This window comes from Prionailurus viverrinus, chromosome A1 (genome assembly GCF_022837055.1).
Source record: "Prionailurus viverrinus isolate Anna chromosome A1, UM_Priviv_1.0, whole genome shotgun sequence".
NCBI classification, from domain to species: domain Eukaryota; kingdom Metazoa; phylum Chordata; class Mammalia; order Carnivora; family Felidae; genus Prionailurus; species Prionailurus viverrinus.
In genome coordinates, this window is record NC_062561.1 from 77577749 (window position 1) to 77601560 (window position 23812).

At 44.3% G+C, this 23812-nt stretch overlaps 1 long non-coding RNA gene and 1 other non-coding gene across 3 annotated transcripts in view; one reads left to right on the top strand and one right to left on the bottom strand.

Annotated features, from left to right (window-relative positions):
* The window catches only part of LOC125160995 (uncharacterized), a 170857-nt gene extending 158509 nt beyond the window's left edge, over window positions 1-12348 (top strand). For both annotated transcript variants that reach the window (XR_007150432.1, XR_007150430.1), the window contains exons 4-5: window positions 8724-8899; window positions 11759-12348. This is a non-coding gene — a long non-coding RNA (uncharacterized LOC125160995). The remainder of the gene's footprint in view (window positions 1-8723; window positions 8900-11758) is intronic.
* On the bottom strand, window positions 218-302 carry TRNAQ-UUG (transfer RNA glutamine (anticodon UUG)). Its single transcript has one exon. It is a non-coding gene; the product is annotated as a tRNA-Gln (tRNA).
* Window positions 12349-23812: the final 11464 nt, after the last annotated feature.

The following is a 23812-nucleotide window of genomic DNA, read 5'->3' on the forward strand; positions in this document are numbered from 1 at the left end:
CCAGATCAGACCTGTGTCAGAATCTTTCATTGACATGGTATCTTCCATGCTTCCTTGGATTAACTGGAACACATTCTTTTTTTTAATTTATTTTTATTTTTTTAAATGTTTGTTTATTTTGAGAGAGAGAGAGAGAGAGAGAGCAAGAGGGAAGGGGCAGAGAGAGAGGGAGACACAGACTCCGAAACAGGCTCCAGGCTCGGAGCTGTCAGCACAGAGCCCGAAGCGGGGCTTGAACCCACGAACCGTGAGACCGTGACCTGAGCCAAAGTCAGACACTCAACCAACTGAGCCACCCAGGCGCCTCATCTAGAACACATTCTCTGCTCCAACTCAATAACCAAAATATAATTTTAACAACGTAGAAAGAGAACGTAAGGAATTAGATGGGTTGCAGCTACCCAGACTTTCCTGATCTTATTGAAGCTTTATAGACATACCTTTAATGTTTTTAAATTTTTTTTTTTTTCAACGTTTATTTATTTTTGGGACAGAGAGAGACAGAGCATGAACGGGGGAGGGGCAGAGAGAGAGGGAGACACAGAATCGGAAACAGGCTCCAGGCTCTGAGCCATCAGCCCAGAGCCTGACGCGGGGCTCGAACTCACAGACCGCGAGATCATGACCTGGCTGAAGTCGGACGCTTAACCGACTGCGCCACCCAGGCGCCCCTTTAATGTTTTTAATTGGAAAAGCCACTGCCGTTTTGCATATTTGGATACTGAGATTTTGGAAAAGAGTAGCTACCAAGTCCAGCAGATATTTTTAAGCATTTTTGTCATGTAAGAAAAAGGATTTTTTTTCCTTTAATCAGCATATCTCACGAAGTCAGCAAAAGGTCTTTCTATAAGGGCATCAGAATCGCTAAAGCTAAAGCGATAAAAGTGAAAAAGAAACCAGTGGGAAACAAATCAGAAGGGTCATTCGCTGTGTGAAATAAATGATTCCCTGGGTAAAAGTAGCCAGATAGTGAAATGGGCAGGAACGAGAAGTTCATGTGACCGATGTAACTCTCAACCAACCTGTGTAATTCTCCCGTAGAACTTCCTAAGAGGATATTGCTCTAAGTGTGAGCAGCCTAAGGGGTGTGCGTGCGTGCGTGTGTGTGTGTGTGTGTGTGTGTGTGTGTGTATAACGCGTGTGTGTCCCTGACGCTGGCTCTGCGGCTTCCCCGTACGGCAAGTGTGGACATTGATGCTGGTTTCTCAGTGGAGACCGTGACACCAGTCACCACTGACCTTCCCGGATGTCTGTGAACTGGGCTTCCCTTGTTTCTCCCTGCCTAAGTCTGGGAGGATGATGGACAGTGAGGCAGTTTGCTGTGATCAGATTCCACCAATCTGGTGTGAGGTGGGACGTTGAATGAACGGACAGGCATTTCATTTCATTGTTGTAAAAAGTTGAAGAGTGAAAGACTGTTGTAAGTTTTGACTTTTTCCTCCTGAAGGATATTTAAGACCTTTGGTCTGAGTGATCCCAAGAGATTTTACTGCCTTGGGCTTTGTTACAAATTCACCCACGGATGCTCCTTTGCCATCTTCTCAAAACTCCAAAGGAATTTTCAGCGCCTAGTTCAGGTTCAACCAGGGTTCCAGTAAAAAAAAAAAAAAAAAAAGATTAGGGCAAGATGGCGGCTTAGGAGGACGCTGGGCTCACCGCACGTCCTGCTGATCACTTAGATTCCATCTACACCTGCCTAAATAACCCAGAAAACCGCCAGAGGATTAGCAGAACAGAGTCGCCGGAGCCAAACGCAGACGAGAGGCCCACGGAAGAGGGTAGGAAGGGCGGTGAGGCGGTGCGCGCTCCACGGACTGGCGGGAGGGAGCCGGGGCGGAGGGGCGGCTCGCCGGCCAAGCAGAGCCCCCGAGTCGGGCTTGCAAAAGCGGAGGGGCCGGGCGGACTGTGTTCCGACAGCAAGCGCGACTTAGCGTCTGGGAGGTCAGAAATTAACAGCTCTGCTCGGAAAGCGGGAAGGCTGGAGGACAAAGGGAGGGAGAGCTGCTGAGCCCCCTGACAACAGAGCTCAGTTTGGTGGGGAACAAAGGCGCTTGCCAGCGCCATTTCCCCCGCCCATCCCCCAGCCGAAATCCCAAAGGGAACCGGTTCCTGCCAGGGAACTTGCTCGCTCCGCGCAAACACCCAACTCTGCGCTTCTGCGGAGCCAAACCTCCGGCAGCGGATCTGACTCCCTCCCACTGCCACAGGGCCCCTCCTGAAGTGGATCACCTAAGGAGAAGCGATCTAAGCCTGCCCCTCCTGCCCCCAAGCACCTTGCCTACCCACCCCAGCTAATACGCCAGATCCCCAGCATCACAAGCCTGGCAGGGTGCAAGTAGCCCAGACGAGCCACACCACCCCACAGTGAATCCCGCCCCTAGGAGAGGGGAAGAGAAGGCACACACCAGTCTGACTGTGGCCCCAGCGGTGGGCTGGGGGCAGACATCAGGTCTGACTGCGGCCCCGCCCACCAACTCCAGGTATACACCACAGCACAGGGGAAGTGCCCTGCAGGTCCTCACCACGCCAGGGACTATCCAAAATGACCAAGCGGAAGAACTCCCCTCAGAAGAATCTCCAGGAAATAACAACAGCTAATGAGCTGATCAAAAAGGATTTAAATAATATAACAGAAAGTGAATTTAGAATAATAGTCATAAAATTAATCGCTGGGCTTGAAAACAGTATACAGGACAGCAGAGAATCTCTTGCTACAGAGATCAAGGGACTAAGGAACAGTCACGAGGAGCTGAAAAACGCTTTAAACGAAATGCATAACAAAATGGAAACCACCACAGCTCGGCTTGAAGAGGCAGAGGAGAGAATAGGTGAACTAGAAGATAAAGTTATGGAAAAAGAGGAAGCTGAGAAAAAGAGAGATAAAAAAATCCAGGAGTATGAGGGGAAAATTAGAGAATTAAGTGATACACTAAAAAGAAATAATATACGCATAATTGGTATCCCAGAGGAGGAAGAGAGAGGGAAAGGTGCTGAAGGGGTACTTGAAGAAATCATAGCTGAGAACTTCCCTGAATTGGGGAAGGAAAAAGGCATTGAAATCCAAGAGGCACAGAGAACTCCCTTCAGACGTAACTTGAATCGATCTTCTGCACGACATATCATAGTGAAACTGGCAAAATACAAGGATAAAGAGAAAATTCTGAAAGCAGCAAGGGGTAAACGTGCCCTCACATATAAAGGGAGACCTATAAGACTCGTGACTGATCTCTCTTTTGAAACTTGGCAGGCCAGAAAGAATTGGCAAGAGATTTTCAGGGTGCTAGACAGAAAAAATATGCAGCCAAGAATCCTTTATCCAGCAAGTCTGTCATTTAGAATAGAAGGAGAGATAAAGGTCTTCCCAAACAAACAAAAACTGAAGGAATTTGTCACCACTAAACCAGCCCTACAAGAGATCCTAAGGGGGACCCTGTGAGACAAAGTCCCAGAGACATCACTATAAGCATAAAACATACAGACATCACAATGACTCTAAACCCGTATCTTTCTATAATAACACTGAATGTAAATGGATTAAATGCGCCAACCAAAAGACATAGGGTATCAGAATGGATAAAAAAACAAGACCCATCTATTTGCTGTCTACAAGAGACTCATTTTAGACCTGAGGACACCTTTAGATTGAGAGTGAGGGGATGGAGAACTATTTATCATGCGACTGGAAGCCAAAAGAAAGCTGGAGTAGCCATACTTATATCAGACAAACTAGACTTTAAATTAAAGGCTGTAACAAGAGATGAAGAAGGACATTATATAATAGTTACAGGGTCTATCCATCAGGAAGAGCTAACAATTATCAATGTCTATGCACCGAATACCGGAGCCCCCAAATATATAAAACAATTACTCATAAACATAAGCAACCTTATGGATAAGAATGTGGTAATTGCAGGGGACTTTAATACACCACTTACAGAAATGGATAGATCAACTAGACACACGGTCAATAAAGAAACAAGGGCCCTGAATGAGACATTGGATGAGATGGACTTGACAGATATATTTAGAACTCTGCATCCCAAAGCAACAGAATATACTTTCTTCTCGAGTGCACATGGAACATTCTCCAAGATAGATCATATACTGGGTCACAAAACAGCCCTTCATAAGTTTACAAGAATTGAAATTATACCATGCTTACTTTCAGACCACAATGCCATGAAGCTTGAAATCAACCACAGGAAAAAGTCTGGAAAACCTCCAAAAGCATGGAGGTTAAAGAACACCCTACTAACGAATGAGTGGGTCAACCAGGCAATTAGAGAAGAAATTAAAAAATATATGGAAACAAACGAAAATGAAAATACAACAATCCAAACGCTTTGGGACGCAGCGAAGGCAGTCCTGAGAGGAAAATACATTGCAATCCAGGCCTATCTCAAGAAACAAGAAAAATCCCAAATACAAAATCTAACAGCACACCTAAAGGAACTAGAAGCAGAACAGCAAAGGCAGCCTAAGCCCAGCAGAAGAAGAGAAATAATAAAGATCAGAGCAGAAATAAACAATATAGAAACTAAAAAAACTGTAGAGCAGATCAACGAAACCAAGAGTTGGTTTTTTGAAAAAATAAACAAAATTGACAAACCTCTAGCCAGGCTTCTCAAAAAGAAAAGGGAGATGACCCAAATAGATAAAATCATGAATGAAAATGGAACTATTACAAGCAATCCCTCAGAGATACAAACAATTATCAGGGAATACTATGAAAACTTATATGCCAACAAATTGGACAACCTGGAAGAAATGGACGAATTCCTGAACACCCACACGCTTCCAAAACTCAATCAGGAGGAAATAGAAAGCTTGAACAGACCCATAACCAGCGAAGAAATTGAATCGGTTATCAAAAATCTCCCAACAAATAAGAGTCCAGGACCAGATGGCTTCCCAGGGGAGTTCTACCAGACGTTTAAAGCAGAGATAATACCTATCCTTCTCAAGCTATTCCAAGAAATAGAAAGGGAAGGAAAACTTCCAGACTCATTCTATGAAGCCAGTATTACTTTGATTCCTAAACCAGACAGAGACCCAGTAAAAAAAGAGAACTACAGGCCAATATCCCTGATGAATATGGATGCAAAAATTCTCAATAAGATACTAGCAAATCGAATTCAACGGCATATAAAAAGAATTATTCACCATGATCAAGTGGGATTCATTCCTGGGATGCAGGGCTGGTTCAACATTCGCAAATCAATCAACGTGATACATCACATTAACAAAAAAAGAGAGAAGAACCATATGATCCTGTCAATCGATGCAGAAAAGGCCTTCGACAAAATCCAGCACCCTTTCTTAATAAAAACCCTTGAGAAAGTCGGGATAGAAGGAACATACTTAAAGATCATAAAAGCCATTTATGAAAAGCCCACAGCTAACATCATCCTCAACGGGGAAAAACTGAAAGCTTTTTCCCTGAGATCAGGAACACGACAAGGATGCCCACTCTCACCGCTGCTGTTTAACATAGTGCTGGAAGTTCTAGCATCAGCAATCAGACAACAAAAGGAAATCAAAGGCATCAAAATTGGCAAAGATGAAGTCAAGCTTTCGCTTTTTGCAGATGACATGATATTATACATGGAAAATCCGATAGACTCCACCAAAAGTCTGCTAGAACTGATACAGGAATTCAGCAAAGTTGCAGGATACAAAATCAATGTACAGAAATCAGTTGCATTCTTATACACTAACAATGAAGCAACAGAAAGACAAATAAAGAAACTGATCCCATTCACAATTGCACCAAGAAGCATAAAATACCTAGGAATAAATCTAACCAAAGATGTAAAGGATCTGTATCCTGAAAACTATAGAAAGCTTCTGAAGGAAATTGAAGAAGATTTAAAGAAATGGAAAGACATTCCCTGCTCATGGATTGGAAAAATAAATATTGTCAAAATGTCAATACTACCCAAAGCTATCTACACATTCAATGCAATCCCAATCAAAATTGCACCAGCATTCTTCTCGAAACTAGAACAAGCAATCCTAAAATTCATATGGAACCACAAAAGGCCCCGAATAGCCAAAGGAATTTTGAAGAAGAAGACCAAAGCAGGAGGCATCACAATCCCAGACTTTAGCCTCTACTACAAAGCTGTCATCATCAAGACAGCATGGTATTGGCACCAAAACAGACACATAGACCAATGGAATAGAATAGAAACCCCAGAACTAGACCCACAAACGTATGGCCAACTCATCTTTGACAAAGCAGGAAAGAACATCCAATGGAAAAAAGACAGCCTCTTTAACAAATGGTGCTGGGAGAACTGGACAGCAACATGCAGAAGGTTGAAACTAGACCACTTTCTCACACCATTCACAAAAATAAACTCAAAATGGATAAAGGACCTAAATGTGAGACAGGAAACCATCAAAACCTTAGAGGAGAAAGCAGGAAAAGACCTCTCTGACCTCAGCCGTAGCAATCTCTTACTCGACACATCCCCAAAGGCAAGGGAATTAAAAGCAAAAGTGAATTACTGGGACCTTATGAAGATAAAAAGCTTCTGCACAGCAAAGGAAACAACCAACAAAACTAAAAGGCAACCAACGGAATGGGAAAAGATATTTGCAAATGACATATCGGACAAAGGGCTAGTATCCAAAATCTATAAAGAGCTCACCAAACTCCACACCCGAAAAACAAATAACCCAGTTAAGAAATGGGCAGAAAACATGAATAGACACTTCTCTAAAGAAGACATCCGGATGGCCAACAGACACATGAAAAGATGTTCAGCGTCGCTCCTTATCAGGGAAATACAAATCAAAACCACACTCAGGTATCACCTCACGCCAGTCAGAGTGGCCAAAATGAACAAATCCGGAGACTATAGATGCTGGAGAGGATGTGGAGAAACGGGAACCCTCTTGCACTGTTGGTGGGAATGCAAATTGGTGCAGCCGCTCTGGAAAGCAGTGTGGAGGTTCCTCAGAAAATTAAAAATAGACCTACCCTATGACCCAGCAATAGCACTGCTAGGAATTTATCCAAGGGATACAGGAGCACTGATGCATAGGGCCACTTGTACCCCAATGTTCATAGCAGCACTCTCAACAATAGCCAAATTATGGAAAGAGCCTAAATGTCCATCAACTGATGAATGGATAAAGAAATTGTGGTTTATATACACAATGGAATATTACATGGCAATGAGAAAAAATGAAATATGGCCTTTTGTAGCAACGTGGATGGAACTGGAGAGTGTGATGCTAAGTGAAATAAGCCATACAGAGAAAGACAGATACCATATGGTCTCACTCTTATGTGGATCCTGAGAAACTTAACAGGAACCCATGGGGGAGGGGAAGGAAAAAAAAAAAAAAAAGAGGTTAGAGTGGGAGAGAGCCAAAGCATAAGAGACTGTTAAAAACCGAGAACTGAGGGTTGATGGAGGGTGGGAGGGAGGGGAGGGTGGGAGGGAGGGGAGGGTGGGTGATGGGTACTGAGGAGGGCACCTTTTGGGATGAGCACTGGGTGTTGTATGGAAACCAAGTTGTCAATAAATTTCATAAAAAAAAATAAAAAAAAAAAAATAAAAAAAAAAAAGAGTAAACATTAAAAAAAAAAACATTTAAAAAAAAAAAATTAAATCCTGCAACCAATCTGTTGACAATTAAAAAGATGCTGTTTATTAACCAGTCCTCTTTAGTTATACTTAACAATTTACAAAAAAAGTTTGCGGCATATTAAATGTTAAAGCATATCTAAAACAGAGCGATTAAAGTACAAAGAGAACAAAAAAAAGTGACAAAGGTAAGTGAATCATATCTTAATACTGTTGACAGCAAATTTAGCCTCGAGTTTCTGGAAAGTGTGTTTTCAGGAGAGCATTAGATTGTACTAGATTAGAGTAGAGTTGGTCTTTGTCAGATGAAAGGCTAAAACTAAACAAAACAAAACAAAAAACAAACAAAAAACCACTAACCAACCAACGAAACAAACAAAGAAACGACCCACAAGAAACACACACAACCAAGTAGTGAAACATATTTTAGTTGACCTACTTCTACGAAGAATGCTTCCTATATGAATTCTAACAAAAACAGATAGCTTATATTCTGCAGGATCATTTTTGACTATGGTTTTGCAGGAGAATTTCCTGCCTAGGTCAAACCCTATGATGACCCACTCTTAAAGCGTCATGTTTTTTCATCCTTCAAAGTACTTAGAGTTGTAACTTGTATGCGATTATTCTCTGTATCTTGTGCTCACTGAATGTAAGTTTGATGAGAGTAGAGGCCAAATACATTTCTGTTCAACACTGAATTTCGGACACAGGGCTGGTGTAAGGAAGCCCTCAGGAAAAGGTTTGTTGCAGGAGTGAAGTTTTCTAATGAAAGCCTTTTATACCATCCCTTCCCACCTCAGGAAATTGCACTAAATTTCAACCTGTGTGAAGAATTTTCTCTAAGAGAGAGAGGATAATATAATCTAGTGGTTTGGGTTTTGATGATAGCATTATTCAGGAATATGGCTTAGAAAATCCACAAGAATGGACACATCACACGCCCCTTAGATTGTCTCTTCAATTACCAGGTGTCTCTGGTAAGTTTCGGCAGCTCTTGGCCCATGGGAATTTATAGTTACATTTTCTGAAAATAAAATGCTTGAACTGTAACTCGTTGAAGAAAAAGAAAATCGGTACCGACATGAAAATGGAAGGATGCACTTTTTTTTTTTCTGTAAGTATTTAGAGGTCAGGACTGCACGCTTGCCTGGATGGAGAGCCGTGTCCCTTCCCTGGAGGACAGTGTGGCACACTGAAATGGGATGGCACTTCCGGGTCACTCAATGCTAAGTTCAAGTTCCACCCTGCCACTTCATCTGTGAGGCGTCGGACAGAATTTCCCGCCTAAGACCCAGGTTTGTTCGTTGTAAGTGATCCCTGAAACGTCTCGGAATTGTTGTAGAGATATGTGATAATGAATGAGAAGTCTCCAGCATGTGGTGGGGTAATAAATAGAATTTGTGTTTTTTTAATGAATGTTCTTTCGGAGATCATCTAGGTAATCTCACTGACTAACACCCTTCAGCTTCACCAAAGGTGCAACGAATGCATCTGGAACCAAGAGGACTTCTGGGGTCAATAATGTGCTAATGATAGTTTCCAGAAGTTTCCACAATACTGTCACATACTAGAGCTCAATCGATAGTTGCTAAATTAAGAGTGAATGAATAAATCAATAAATCCGGACCTGCAAATCTCTTGATTTTCCTTCCCTGTGGCTGGAATAAAACCCCAGGGCCAACAAACGAAGTTCATTTTACCTTTACATTATTTTGCTCCATCTGTGGGCTTAAATCTTGAGATCTGGGTTTTTGAATAGTCTGGAAGGTTAGTGGATTTACAAGTGTTTTAAAAGCCAAATGTATCTCATCTCCTTTTTTGCCGACGTATAGCACATCTTAAAACAGTCTCTCTCTGTGATGAGGCTATAATAACACACCATCAGGTTTATTTGCCCGCAAATTGAGTATTTTAATGGAAAGAAAAATATTATTTATTTTTACAACATATTTTCTGGTAAATCTTTCTATTCCTGGAAGCTAGCAGGCATTCAGTGAACCTGGTGACTAAATGAATGAGGCCCTTCTATTTTACTTCTCTTAGAACCAACCTTAATTTTGTTAGAGCCTAGGTGTCCCTTACTGCGTACTTCCTTCAGTGAGTAACATTGGAATATTCAAAATGTCCTTTATGAGGGGTCTATGTTTCATTGAGAAGTAAACAGTTCTCTTTTTGTTTGGAAAACAGATTTAGATTTTAATAACCAGCACTCTCCCATCTGCTTCGGCTATGAATCGTACATACAATTTATCATCATGACAGGATGATGCCAGGTTAGAATCACTGAGCAGGAACAGTGTCTGGAGTCCATTCCCTTCTGGAAAAGTCACTGGGCCCTTTGTCACTCCTTGCAGACCACTTAGGTGGTTTGGAGAGCCACACCGTGAGACAAAGGAGGGCAGGTACTCCAAACACGTTCAGAAGCAGTATGCCTATTTGAGAGAAAGATACAGCTAAGTGGAAACTAATGCAATTATTCCAGTATAGCAATTCTTAAGTCTTCAAGCAATTACCCTAATAATCTGTAAGCAGCTCAAACAAAGGCAATGATCCAAGCTTCAGATATGAAAGGCTCGAAATAAAAAGATATGGGGGGGGGGGTAAAAATGAGTGTCTGCGCCATTATTTGCAAATCTTTGAAAAGAAACAAGAGTGGATGAAAACAGGTTGAGTTTTAGATCCCGACTGGATAGTCCGTGAAAAAATAATAGATCCTGAGTAGGCTGTTCCTAAAAGAGTGACTTTGTACCTTTAAGAAGAGCGGGCTGGCGTGACCCAAGGACATCACATCGGGTGTTTTGAAATTCTCCTCCAGACTGGAGAGTGCAGAAAACCATCCTGCTGTGCTCACACCTGCAGTTGTTACCATTTGCTTACTAATGGTGATAAAATATGGGATGCGCTGTTGCTTTTTTTTTCAAAAAACAATCTACTTTGCCTAAATCTTGTAGAAGATTGTGAACACCACCGCGGAGACAAAGAAAAGCTGACTAGCTCTTTCGTAGATGAGTACAGTGGTTCTCAGTTTTGTGGAACAATTTCCCCGTCGATCTTGCAAGCGGGAATCTACCGGTAGAAGTCTGCTCCCCTCTGGGCATTCTACACGATTTGTACTTTTTAAGTCCAGTTTTGGACACGTCACAGTGCAGGATAAGACGGTGGGCGTCTGGTCACCGAACCCCTCCATTTCCCTTGAAAGTGTGTCTGCTCCCCCCCCCCCCCCCCCCCCCCGCAGCCTCCTGATAGGACGGCAAAGCCCAAACCCAGCCGTTGATGGCAGGCAGATCAGTGCATGCACAGCTACAGAGTGAGTCTCCCTGATTTGTAAACGTGTCTCACGGACCTTTCGTGCCAACACTGTCTTGTCTCACTCCCTTTCGAACGAGAGCCAGAGCCCCAGATCGAAAAAGCAGTGTGGCGCAGTGGTCAGCAGCTTGGTTCTGTAGTGGGCCCCACTTTCAATCAGAGCTCTGCCTCTCGGGATGAAGGGTCCTCCTCCAATAGCACGTGCCTCGTGGGGTTTGGGAGTATTGATGGGGTGAGTGTGCGAAGAGCAGCCGGAACGTACTACGCGTGCAGGATGAGTGTTGCCCTTGGGCTCTGGCGTGGGCCTCGTGCATCCTAGAGGAGACTCACAGAGGGGGAAACTGAGGCCCGGAGAAGGGAAGTGATTTGTTGCTGTCATGTTGGCCTAGCCAGGGTGGAGACCCAGGGCTCCCAGCTACTGTCCTGAGCTCTCTCTACTCTCACTGCTTCTCTTTCTTTATTTTCATTTTTTTTTTAATATTTATGTATTCATTTTGAGAGAGAGAGAGAGAGGGAGTGTGGGGAAAAAGCAGAGAGAGAAGGAGAGAGAGAATCCCAAGCAGGCTCCACGCTGTCAGCATAGGGTCCGACACAGGGATGAATCCCATGACCCCTGAGATCACGACCTGAGCCGAAAGCAAGAGTCAGACACCGAATGAGCCACCCAGACGTCCCCTCTCTTTCTTTCTTTTTAAAGTATTAAACTTCCTCATTATTAATACAGAGAGCAAAATCTAATTTTCAAGGGGGCTTTTTAAAATCCCAGGACACACCCACATTAGCAAGATCTTATTTACTTTAAAGATAAAGTTTAGCAGGTAAGCCACTTTATATATTTTGTTTTCCAGCTACAGGTTGATATGGTCATTAAAGTCATTATCAAAATCTTCTGTAGCGAGATCTAGAGTCCATGTGAACTATTAAATGCTACACGATGCCATAAGCACTCCCGGTGAGCCATCCTGGTAGAGAAGTCGCGAGAGAAAGCTTACTTTATCCCCGTCCACCTAAACGATGACATCTCATCATAAACGTCTGAGAAGCGTTCATCACACCGTAGGAGCTGAGAAATGGGATGGCAAGGATATTAAAGGAATAGCGGCTTTAAAAGGAGACACTTGGCATTTCTTAGATTTCAGCGTCATACATTTTCTTCTGTTGTCACAACAGTAAGAAAAGGATTTCAACCATATAGAAATAACAGACACTGCTTATGGTACCTAAAATGTCTCCGTAAAAGTGACTTCGCATCTAAGAAGCCCGACCTCGAGGATTTATGCTGAATCTGACCTTGCAATGACAGCAAACTCTATCTTTTAATTTTTTTTTTTTTTAACGCTTATTCATTTTTGAGAGACGGAGAGAGACAGAGCATGAGTAGGGGTGGGGCAGAGAGAGAAGGAGACACAGAATCTGAAGCAGGCTCCAGGCTCCGAACTGTCAGCACAGAGCCCGAACAGAGCTCCAACCCACGAACTGTGAGACATGACCTGAGCTGAAGTCAACTGCTTAACACACTGAACCACCCAGGCACCCCACAATGACAGCAAACTCTTTAAGGACTATTTTAGTTACAAGAACTATATTCACTCCAATATGTGTATGATGTTTGGTAGTTTTTATTAGCAGATACAAAATCTTATTTTCTATTTCCTGGCTGCATCAAAATGAATAAAATATTCTTAGGTTACATCCATGAATGATTATTTCATATAATCATACTTTCTTTTAGACGCTTTTCCTATATTTTTCCACAGAATGGTAAAAATGCACACGTAATCCAGGCAGCTGCAAGTTAGCATGGAAAAAATGTTCTATGCATTTGCTACGTAGATGTTTATCTCCCCTTCCACACCCAGTCAGGATAGAAAAAAGAAATTACAATAAATCTACCCATTTCTAATAACTTCCTCCTACAGTTGCTTTGCTGGATTACACTGTTTCTTTCCACTGACGAGAAAAACCAGCTGAATAAGTCAAGGTGGGTCTCTGAACGTGGGTGTGCAATCCCCAGAGGGGAGTGTGTGTTAGACTTTGTACACAGAGTCCAGACTGGTGGGAAATTGGAAATTAGATTTATGAGAAACTGATGTTGATTCTTAACTGTTCTCAATTTACAGTCCATTGTTTTCAGGGAGTATCTGTTTCTCGCAGGCGGAGGAGAGAATCCAAACTGAGGTTCTGTAGAGAGGTGGGAAGCCCTAGGCTGGCATGATTTCAAGACGTGCGCTCCAGTGCGGGATTCGTAAGCACAGGGTTGAGACTGGACTCTTTCCACCGTGGCACAGAGGGACGTTGTCAGACCTTTCGGAAGCCAAGGGGGTAGCGACTGGGCAAATGTTTCAGGACGCCGGAGCTACAAGGAAAAACTAACAGCTGGGTCTGAATAAAACGGTCCTCCCCCAGCCTTCTGGTGGTTTCTAGGTACCAGAGGGAAGGCCCATAACAGAGTTATTGTGTTTCTCTAACCCAGGGAAGGAAATCCAACACTCTCTGGCATTCACCCTCTGAACAGGCTTCATTTTATTCCCAGGGAAACACACTGAAATTTCAGCATAGGCAAGATGACTGTTTCTGATGCAGAAGCATCGAGAATATCCCTCAGAGAGCGTAACTCTTCATCAGGGTTGTTTATCCACACCGGGAGCCGCCGAGGGCCATGCTGCTCTCTTGGTGCCATTTGGTCTGCTCTGACGCCTTTCTGGACAGGAAGTCCTTAAGATTAAAGATTGTATTTTTATGGGCTCATGCCTGCCTTCCCCAGGCTGTGAACTGAAAAGAAAGAACCGGAAGCCAGATTCTCGAAAGCATATTTACAATCACTTGCGTGCGGGTCAGGATGAAAAATAGGAGGAAATCAAGGTGGGGTAACAGAAGGAAGAAGCGCTAAGAAGAAACCAGCAAAGCAGTTGGAAAATTGGAAATAAAAGTATTTCTGTGTTGACGGAGAATTTTCCCCCTTGAGGTCTGTATTCCATTTATAATTAAAACGAACTTGATAAAGAACGTAGGATAGATCTCGAGACACCGCCAGGCTTCGTAAGAGATCGCATCTCACTCTCTGTCACAAAGGACCTTTTATTTGGCCCCAAAACAATATCTCGGCAAGTGGAAGCAAGTAACTGTTTGAAGAAAATAAAACTTCACGTGAGCATAGCAGTGAGGGGGCCATTTATTCTCGTTCAATTGCCTTTACGTTAGGGCTCATGCTACGGGTGTTTAAATGGAACACATTTTGAAAACCTAGTGTCTTCAGACAAATCCAGTAGGAGACTTACGGTCCTGTACCTCATGGGTGTGACACTTGGGTTTGTATTTTCACACATCCAGTCACGGTAAGCACGTCGTGGCATTGTAATAGCATATGGGGTACCGCGTACGATTCGATCATGCTTAAAAAAAATGCTTTAGCTTCTCAGCAGAAATAGTTGTTACTACAATAGGCAATTCGTATGTATTGCCCAGGCACGTCGTTTTTGTAATTTTGTTTTTAAATTTTTTTTAACATTTTATTTTATTTTTTGAGAGACAGAGAGACAGAGCATGAGCAGGGAAGGGTCAGAGAGAGAGAGGGAGACACAGAATCCAAAGCAGGCTCTGGGCTCTGAGCTGTCAGCACAGAGCCCCATGCGGGGCTTGAAACCGGGAGCTGTGAAATCATGACCTGAGCCACAGTCAGATGCTTGACCAACTGAGCCACCCAGGCACCCCTGGTTGCGGCAGATTTAAGTGGGAAATTGCTGTGGTGCTGACGCTTTGGGCTCCACAGCGTGGCTGTAGGTGTCGGCGCGGGAGGCAGTTAGGCAATGCGTTCGCCGGCCTTCCCTTGGAGTAAAGTCCTTCGCACTGTCCGCCTGGTATTTCTGCCTGAAGCTCTTCTGTTGTAGACCCCTCTCCCAATACTCTCCTATTAGCAGGCATCAGACCACTCAAGTCATTTGGGACTGTGCACTATGGTAAAAAAAAAAAAAAAAAAAAAAGTCTAAATAGTTGTCTTAGAGGTTCCTGTTGGATCATGTGTGTTTCTCAGACACAGGAGATTATTTTTATCCATTTCAGGTGCACGGCTTCAATTCTGTAATACGAAAATAGATCGTCCTTGTGCAGATTTCCTCGGACACCCTGAAGGCAGCTTCCTTCCAGCTTGTAAAAGCCAATTTTGCACTTATCTGACAGGACTAAATATGCCTGCTTTCCTGTTATTTTCCTCCTTTTTGTCTTTATATAGATAATATTTTGTAAACAAAAGGTGGACGTTTTCTGCCAGGGACTGAGAAATCCAGTTGGTTGGGACCAGGAGACGTGGCCGTGGGCTGGCGGGTGTGCACAGCACTGGCTCCCTGACCCTGTGCTCTGCAGGTTGGTGCTCTCTGGGCCCAGGTGGACCCACTGCTGGACGAGCCTTTGTCTTGATACATCCAGGGAAAGGAAGGTCCTCGCCGTTCACGCACGTATCTGCGGAAATGTGAATGGGGTCCACGGCGAGTTACAAATCCCGGAGCTTTTTGGAGCCTCATCAGTGAATGTTCTTCCTATCATCCTCTGTGTCCGCTGATGGGGAAGAACATGGAGGCGGGAATTGAAGAAATAGTTCTCCTTACGGATATTTTCTATTCTTTCTTATGCCCCCTTGTGTATACTTTCTCTTCCTTTCAATTTTTTTTTTTTAATGTTTATTTTTGAGAGAGAAAGATAAAGTGTAAACGGGGGCTGAGAGAGATTGGGAGAGACAGAATCCGAAGCAGGTTCCAGGCTCCGAGCTGTCAGCACAGAGCCCTTCGCGGGGCTCGAACTCACGAACTGCGAGATCATGACCCGAACCGAAGTCGGATGCTTAACTGACTGGGCCACCCGGGCGCCCATCCTTGTGTATGCTTTCTATTCTTCCTTAATCTCCTCATGTATGCTTTCTGTTTTCCCTCTCATCTCCTTATGTATACTTTCTATTTTACATCGCAGTTTTTTTTTTTCCTTTGAGAAAGAGAAAACAAGTGATCACTTGTTACCTTTAGTGCCTTCCCCATGATTCTTCTGCAAAGCCAAGCTCATTAGCAGACTGGTGACAGGCACAGGAAGCAAGCAAAGCGCCTGGCAGGCTAGGCCCTGATGACCACTCCTTCCGCGAAATCTGTCACCGCATTAACTGTGTTCTCACAGGTATCGATATGTGTATGTGCGTGGTGTGCCAGGAAACTGTGAATCTACACCCAGGATCTTAGACTGTTGCCAGGGACACACACAAAAAACAAAAAACAAACAAAACAAAACAAAAAAAACCACCAAAAAACAACAAGAAAAAACCAAACACGCACAACAACCCAAAAAAACCTAAAAAACAAAACAAAACAAACAAGAAGACCCAGCAATAAAAGGCATGTGGAATTTTGTTTATCTAAATGTAGTAAATTAACAGAGGGATAACCAACAACGGCAACAAAATTATGCACACTGATGAAAATTGTGATCCTCCCCAGCAGCTTTGTTGACACTTAATAGTTAAGTGCATTTGCTTTTAAGGGCAAAGTTCCCAGCCCCGGAGCGTCCCACGACAGGCCCGCGTGGCAGCTTGTGGACAAGTGCGGGGAGGACGCACGAGCCTGAGGAGTCTACTGAAGAGTCTTCTGAAGCTGTTTGTACCCTGACTTCTGCCCCCCCCCCCCCAACTCCCGTCCTGGGGCACCCGTGTGGCTCTGCTCCAAGCCCCGCTGCCTGTCCCCTCCAAGCTGCTTGCTGTTCACAGAGTAGAAGCCAGGCGCATACTGGTTTCTGTGACTTCAAGAGACAGAGGCTGCAAATACTTTTCCAAAGCGGGAGCCAGATGGGCTTGGAGTGGGGCTGGCTCTCAGGATGGTGTCCGTCCAGGGGCGACTTTCATTGCCTCTTGTCCTTTTACATCTTTGCCACCCATCAGTCCCCCTTTACTTCCACTTACTATCAACACACTGGTGGCACCGGGCTTGGAGCGCGGAGGCAGACTTGTACGTATGTATACATTTATATTCATCCGAAGGGATTTCAATATGATACTAAAAATCATTTCGTCATATTTTATGTGCACACACATATATGTGTATGTGTAGGGTATCCATACATACTCATATATGCATATAGCATATCCGGGAAAGAGAAGATTTAAAGCGGAGACTTGTTTTTGCAACAAATGGCTCTTTATATGGTAGCCTCATCGCCAATGGGAGGAGTTTGAAATTATTTCCTTATTGTAACAAATGTGAGTTGTGCATGGTTGTACGGGTCTAGCAGACTGTTAGAGCGGCGGTTATGAGCTCTGTGCATATGGGTTCACGGGGCAGGGTTGTGAGGGGCAGGGATGCGCTCAGACGCGCTGACACTTGGAGAGACCCAGCCACGGAAGCCCACGAGCCATTCTCTGCACGTTCCTTCCTCGCTCGAGCCTTTGAGGTTCACGTCCAATCCTTCTAACCTGGACCTGCTGTCTCGTCTTCCGGACTGTTGGCCCCTCGCCCAGCCGGCTCTTTATGGGTCTCCGTCAAAAGTCACTCTTTCCTTACACTGCCCCCCGGTTGTAGTCATCCTTTGGTTAGATGAGACATCTTCCTAATGTTCCCACCAAAGCTCTTTCCAACATATCTTACTTGTCTGTCGTTCTGGGACACTCCCTTCGTTGCTGGCATTCCGGCAACAGCTGGCGGTCCACCCAGGCGTGTGGCATGAAAGATAGATGCTAGCGGGGACTTCACGAAGACGGGGGCTCCAGTATCAAGAATGAGCCCTCCTGAAGGAAGCGGTGGTTGTCGTGTGATGGGCTCTGAGGCTCACCTCCCACGCCCCTCCTTTCGAAGGCGAGGCACCAGCCCCCCAGCTGCTGGCCTGCTGAGGCTCCCACTCATTGCTTCCCAGCCTCTTCCCTTCCCAGGGCGGCCATCGTCTGTCACGGTGACGGGCATTTACGACAGAGAAAGAAACATCCCTCGTGGATCGACAGAGAAAGAAGTGCATCCCTTGTGGATCTGGAGGGCAGGAGTCTGGGATCCCACATCAGCAGGGCCCTGCTCCCCCTGAAGTTGCTGGGGGAGATGCCTCCATGGTGTCATCCAGCTTCTGGTGGCCCCGGATGCTTCTTGGCTTGTGTATAGCATGATGAATTTTTATAAACGTCTACATTCGTGTAATCACTACCCAGGTGAAGACACACTAGGGTGAACACACGTGGCTTAGAACCTTCATCTGCCCCTCCAGTCAGCACCTCTACGTCGGCGTCCCCGTGATTCTGACCTCCATGCCCTCCCCATCTTTTACTCTGATCCTTCAGGGCTAATCACGCTACCATTGAACTCCTGAATGTACATTATCTATTACAATGAAGTATAATTTGAAAAAAAAAAAAACAAACCTCTATGAAATAGTCAAGAAAAAGAGCAAATAAGGCCCATGTTCAATTGCAGGTCTACTACTTGCTCATGAATTTGGGCAAGTAACTGATCATAGACCAAAAAGCTAATAGAAGGTGAAAGCTAGACAACAAACTTACTGAGGGCGTTCAGAAGGATTATTTTCTAGATCGGCTCTTCCTTGTATATATAGGGCCTTGAATGCCAAGGTGAGTTAGAAGGTGTTTAGTGGGTCAATAAGATTACGATTGTGGTGCCTAACCAGCACTGTTCCAGGTGTAATGTCACACAGCTTTCAGGGCTGAGTGCTGATATCCTCACTGTCTTATAGGGGAAAAAGCAGAAACACAGAGCCATTAAGTAATTTGTCCAACATGGCCAAGCTAGTACCTGATGCATCCTGGATTTTAACCCAGAGTTTGTTCTCATGGGCACGGCACTATCTTTGTATCTTTTCCATTCCATGTCATTTCAAAAATGGATAAACATATATGATTGAAGAAAAATAAAGATATTCAATGAAGGTTGAAATATAATTTTTTTAGCCTAAATTGATTTTGATTTCCTCCTATCATTGGCATCTAGATTTGAAGAAACTATTGTTTCGCTGAATCATGAATGTACCTTTTAGCCTTCCTGATCAATGTCAAGCAGTTAAGAGTCCTAGAAATAGATGACATAAGATAGCACCTTGGGATCAGGGCTGCAGTTAACTGTCAAGCAGGCCCACAGAACTCAGGGAATCTTGGTGAATCTTCTGGATCCTCAAGAGACCATCCCAGAAGCCTGGGAAACAGCTGATGTGCAGGTGACCTTACAAGGGGTCCAGGCGGAGGCTCGTGAAAGATGGTTTCCTTGGATGATGTCAAGATGCCGTGCTAAGTCAACTCCATCTGTTTCCAATACGCAGTCTAATCATCGCTACCCACGTCCTTTTGACTTACGACCTTGCCTTTGCTTCCCGCTGAACTGGACCTCTCCCTCGACCTGGATATCTTACTGTCTCAACCCAAACACCATGGCTAGTGAATAGCCATTAATGTGTCTTCTCAATTTGTATGACCACATACGAAAGTTTCACAAGTATAGGCCTTGCCTCTGAAACGATTTTCCTCAAATGAAATATCTCTTGACACAAATAATGTCTGTGTGTTCGGGGTGAGGATGAGGCCCCTGATCCGTCCCCAAACATCAGAGCAAATCGGAAATAGTAGGAAGCTAGGTCGGCGCAGTTTTCCGTCTATACATGATACCCATTTCAACTAAAGCTTCTAAAATCGTGCAAGCCACTTACTGGGGATCAATTGCCCAACTTGCTGCTTGTTAATTACTCCTGTGGCTTTGACTTACACAGTGAAAATTCAGATTTGAAGGAGAGTATGCCACTCTGTCTATCTCTCTCTCTCTCTCAAAAATAAATAAACATTAAAAATAAATTTTAAAAAGGAGGGTGCCTGCGTGGCTCAGTCAGTTAAATGTCCAACTTCGGCTCGGGTCATGATGTCAAGATTCATGGGTTCAAGCCCCGTGTCAGGTGCTGTGCTGACAGCTCCGAGCCTGGAACCTGCTTCAGATTCTGTGTCTCCCTCTCTTTCTGCCCCTCCCGGACTCTCTCTCTCTCTCTCTCTCTCTCAAAAATATGTAAATATTTTTTAAAAAATTAAAGGAGAGCACGCCAGAGCCAGAGGAGTAAACACGGATTCTGGCAGGTTCTTTTATTTTTATTTTTTTCTAATCAATGGAATGTTTATTCTTCTCTCTACTCACACACACCCACACAAATACACACACAGTATATATTTGGTAACTCCTAAAATGAACACCTGAATTGCTAGTGAACTTAAGGTGTCCCCCTCCCCCAAATTCAGATGCTGAAGTTCTCACCCCCAAATGTGATGGTGTTAGTACGTGGGAACTTTGAGAGATGCTTAAGTCATGAGGGCGGAGCCTCCTGAGAATATCAGTGCCTTGTCAGGACCCCACAGAGCTCCGCGTGCCCTTCCCTCCCACCAGGTGAGGACACAGTGAGAAGTCTGCGTGGGACCCAGGAGACAGCCCTCATGCTCTGTGCTGACCCTGGTCTGGACTTCAGAGCCCTTATGCTCTGTGCGAGGTAATTTCTGTCGTGTATGAGCTCCCCGGTCTGTGGTATTTTGTTGTAGCCACCCTGATTAGGACACGAATCATGCCTAGGAAGTGACAAAGTACAGTATTTGCACTAAAAGCATCTGATACAGAATTCAGAGAGAATCAAAATCAAGGGGAACCTAGAATTTGAGTTTGCCCTTGAAGAATGAGTAGGATCTGTGTGGACAGTAAAGGAAGCAGTCAGCTATTTTAGTATGAAGCCACATGAACACAGGAGGGAATGTGGTTTTTGTTGGGAAGAATGAGGCTAACTCAAAACAGAGAGCGAGAGAGAAAGGTTTGCTAGGGTGATTTACGTTGGATAAAGTTGGATTTGTGGGGTGCCTGGGTGGCTCAGTCGGTTAAGCGTCCGACTTCGGCTCAGGTCACGATCTCGCGGTATGTGAGTTCGAGCCCTGCGTCGGGCTCTGTGCTGACTGCTCAGAGCCTGGAGCCTGTTTCAGATTCTGTGTCTCCCTCTCTCTCTGACCCTCCCCCGTTCATGCTCTGTCTCTCTCTGTCTCAAAAATAAATAAACGTTAAAAAAAAATTATTTTTAAAAAAAAATAAAAAGTTGGATTTGTAATTTGGGGCCAAATTATTTTTTTCAAACAATTAAAAATGTTAAATAATTAAATAATCATTTAATTTTATTTAAATAACTTATATTTAAATATTTCACTTAAATACTTTTTATTTAAATATTTTATTTAAATAAATTTAAAAATTGTTAAATAACTAAACATTTAAATATTTATTTTGAGAGAGACAGACACACACACACACACACACACACACACACACACACAGCGTGAGTGGGGGAGGGGCAGAGAGAGAGAGAATCCCAAGCAGGCTCCACACTTGTCAGCGCAGAGCCCCACGTGGGGCTTGAATCCACGAAACCGTGAGATCTTGACCTGAGCCCAAACCGAGAGTTGGATGCTTAACCGACTGAGCCACCCACGCAAATTTGGGGGCAAATTATAAAAGAACTGAGGTTTTTAATGTCAGGTAAATACCGAAACGTTGAAATTCAGAATGGAGGAATGGCTTTATGAAAGCCATAGTTTGTGTGGCTCAGCTACGTGACAGAGACTAAATTTAGGCAGAGATCACCTTGACTACTATTGAAATAAAGGAGCAAATCGGAGTGGCATGAAACTATGAAGAGAGAGATTGATCATGGAAATACTGTGGAATAATAAATGTTAAGGAAGAGACCAAACAGAAGGATGAATATGATGGGCCCCAAGACATTAGGTCTCTGGATTGGGCATGTTACTGGCAAAAGGAAGAAATAAGGGGCAGGAAGCTGGATGGCTTGAGGGTGGTGAATTTAGGCTTGTACATATTCATTCTGACATCCACATTGTCACATGCTGTATGTGTGTCCTCGGGGATGGGAAATATTGGCAGCCAAGTTACAGATGTCATGACAGTTTGAAAAGGACAGCTGTCTGGGAGTGTGGGGTGGGCTCCAAAATCCTACCAGAAGGCAAAGAAAGGCCTCCCTGAATTTAATGAAATTTCATTAGTTCCTAATTATGTGCAAATCACAGTATGAAGACCACAGATCCCTTCTCTTGAATTGATCACAAGGGGAAATGATGCCTGCTGTCAGAGTTGTGACAATGTGGTGAGCGCTTTCACCGTGAGCCCTGGAGGAAGAAGCAGGAAGGGAAGCTGGGCAGCGGCTGGCTGAGTGTTGGCAAAGGAGGTGGCTAGAGGCAGAGGCTCGCAGGGGAGGCAGCCCACGAGCTCGGGTGGTAGTGGTTCTAGGACATATTTTACGAGGAGGGGATAATAGGGACGCCTGGGTGGCTCCACTGGTTAAGCGTCCAACTCTTGGTTTCGGCTCAGGTCATGATCTCACGGTCCATGAGATGGACCCCTGAATCGAGCTCTGAGTTGGGGATTTTCTCCCTCTCTCCCTGCCCCTTCCCTACCCGCCCTCTCACTCAAAATAAATAAACATTAAAAAAAAAAAGAAGGAGGGGATGACAGATGCAAAGACTAAAGCCAAGAAACAGCTTCTTGATTTGTATAAATAATTGCCAAATCATCTGTAGCATCCAACAAATTAATTCACAAAAACTAGTGGCTAGGTCATGGGAAGGTGAGGCTGAAGAATGACAATGGTTTGTCTGCCATACAAGGGGCTGTAGATTTCAGTTTGTAGGTGATAAGGAAACATGGAAAATCTTGTAGCCCTGGGAGCGATTTGATCATTTTTAGGTTCTAGAATGACCAGTTTGGTGTTGCTGTAGATGATGAAGTGGATGGGGCGTCACCACAAGACTGTGAGGAATCCAATGTGTATAACTCCTGGAGAGAGATGAGAAGATTTCAACTAAAAATGTTGAGGAAGGACAGGAGGGGTTGGATTTTAAGTAAATGTATGGTGTAGAATGGAGAGAATTGATGTCTGCGAGGATTCAAAGAGAAGACATAAGTCAGCCCTTGGATCGTCAGGTTGTGCTCAGTGGTAGGACAGGACATAGAGAAGCAGCATATTTAAGGGATTAGGGTCAACATGGGGACATCAGTGGTGGGTATGTTGAATTTGAGGTAGAGGTTAGGCAATGTTCGAGTTCCCCCCAGAGTCCTATGTTGAAATCCAACCCCTAATGTGATGGTATTTGGAGTAAGGGACTCCAGACACGATCAGGCCCTGAAGGTGGGGCTCTCACGAATGGGATTAGCGCCCTTATAAAAGAGACCCCAGAGAGCTCCCTCTGCCCTTCTGCCATGTGAACCAGGAAGTGGGCTCTCACCAGATACCGAATCTATAGCACCTGGCTGTCGGATTTCCTGGGCTTCGGAACTGAGGGCAATAGGTATTTGTTGTCTCTCCCTCCTGTTACCGCCCAGATGGATTAACACGAGGTGACAAGCTGGAGAAGTCTGAAAGGCAAATTTATATGTTGGTCTGGAGCTTAGCTGAGATGTCCGACTAGAGATGATGTCTTAGAAGTCATCAGTACGAAGATGATTCCCACTTAGTGAATCTGCTTAGGCAACACGTCGCCCGAGAGGGGAAGAGACATTGTGTTGTCTTGACCCGCATTCCTTGATTATCTCCCTCAGCCCAGCATGCCCCGAGGTAACACATTCCCTTTAGTTGTCTATATCATTTCCTGTTTGTTTTTTGTGTTGTTTGTTTCTAATACAAACACCAATTTATATCACTGCAACCAGAGTAACGGCTGGAAGAATTTATCCTCTTAATGTCCATCTTAGGTTTTTAACTGCGTTCTTTCTGGGTCTGGGCCAGTCTCACAGATTTGGTGAAAGCTGGTCACACCCCTGCTGATGGCTTCACCAGGTGGGAGTTTCTGCCCAGAAGGGAAAGGAGAGTCCTCTGGGAGGCAGAAAGAAGGGAGCTCCTTTTTAAGCACACACGAT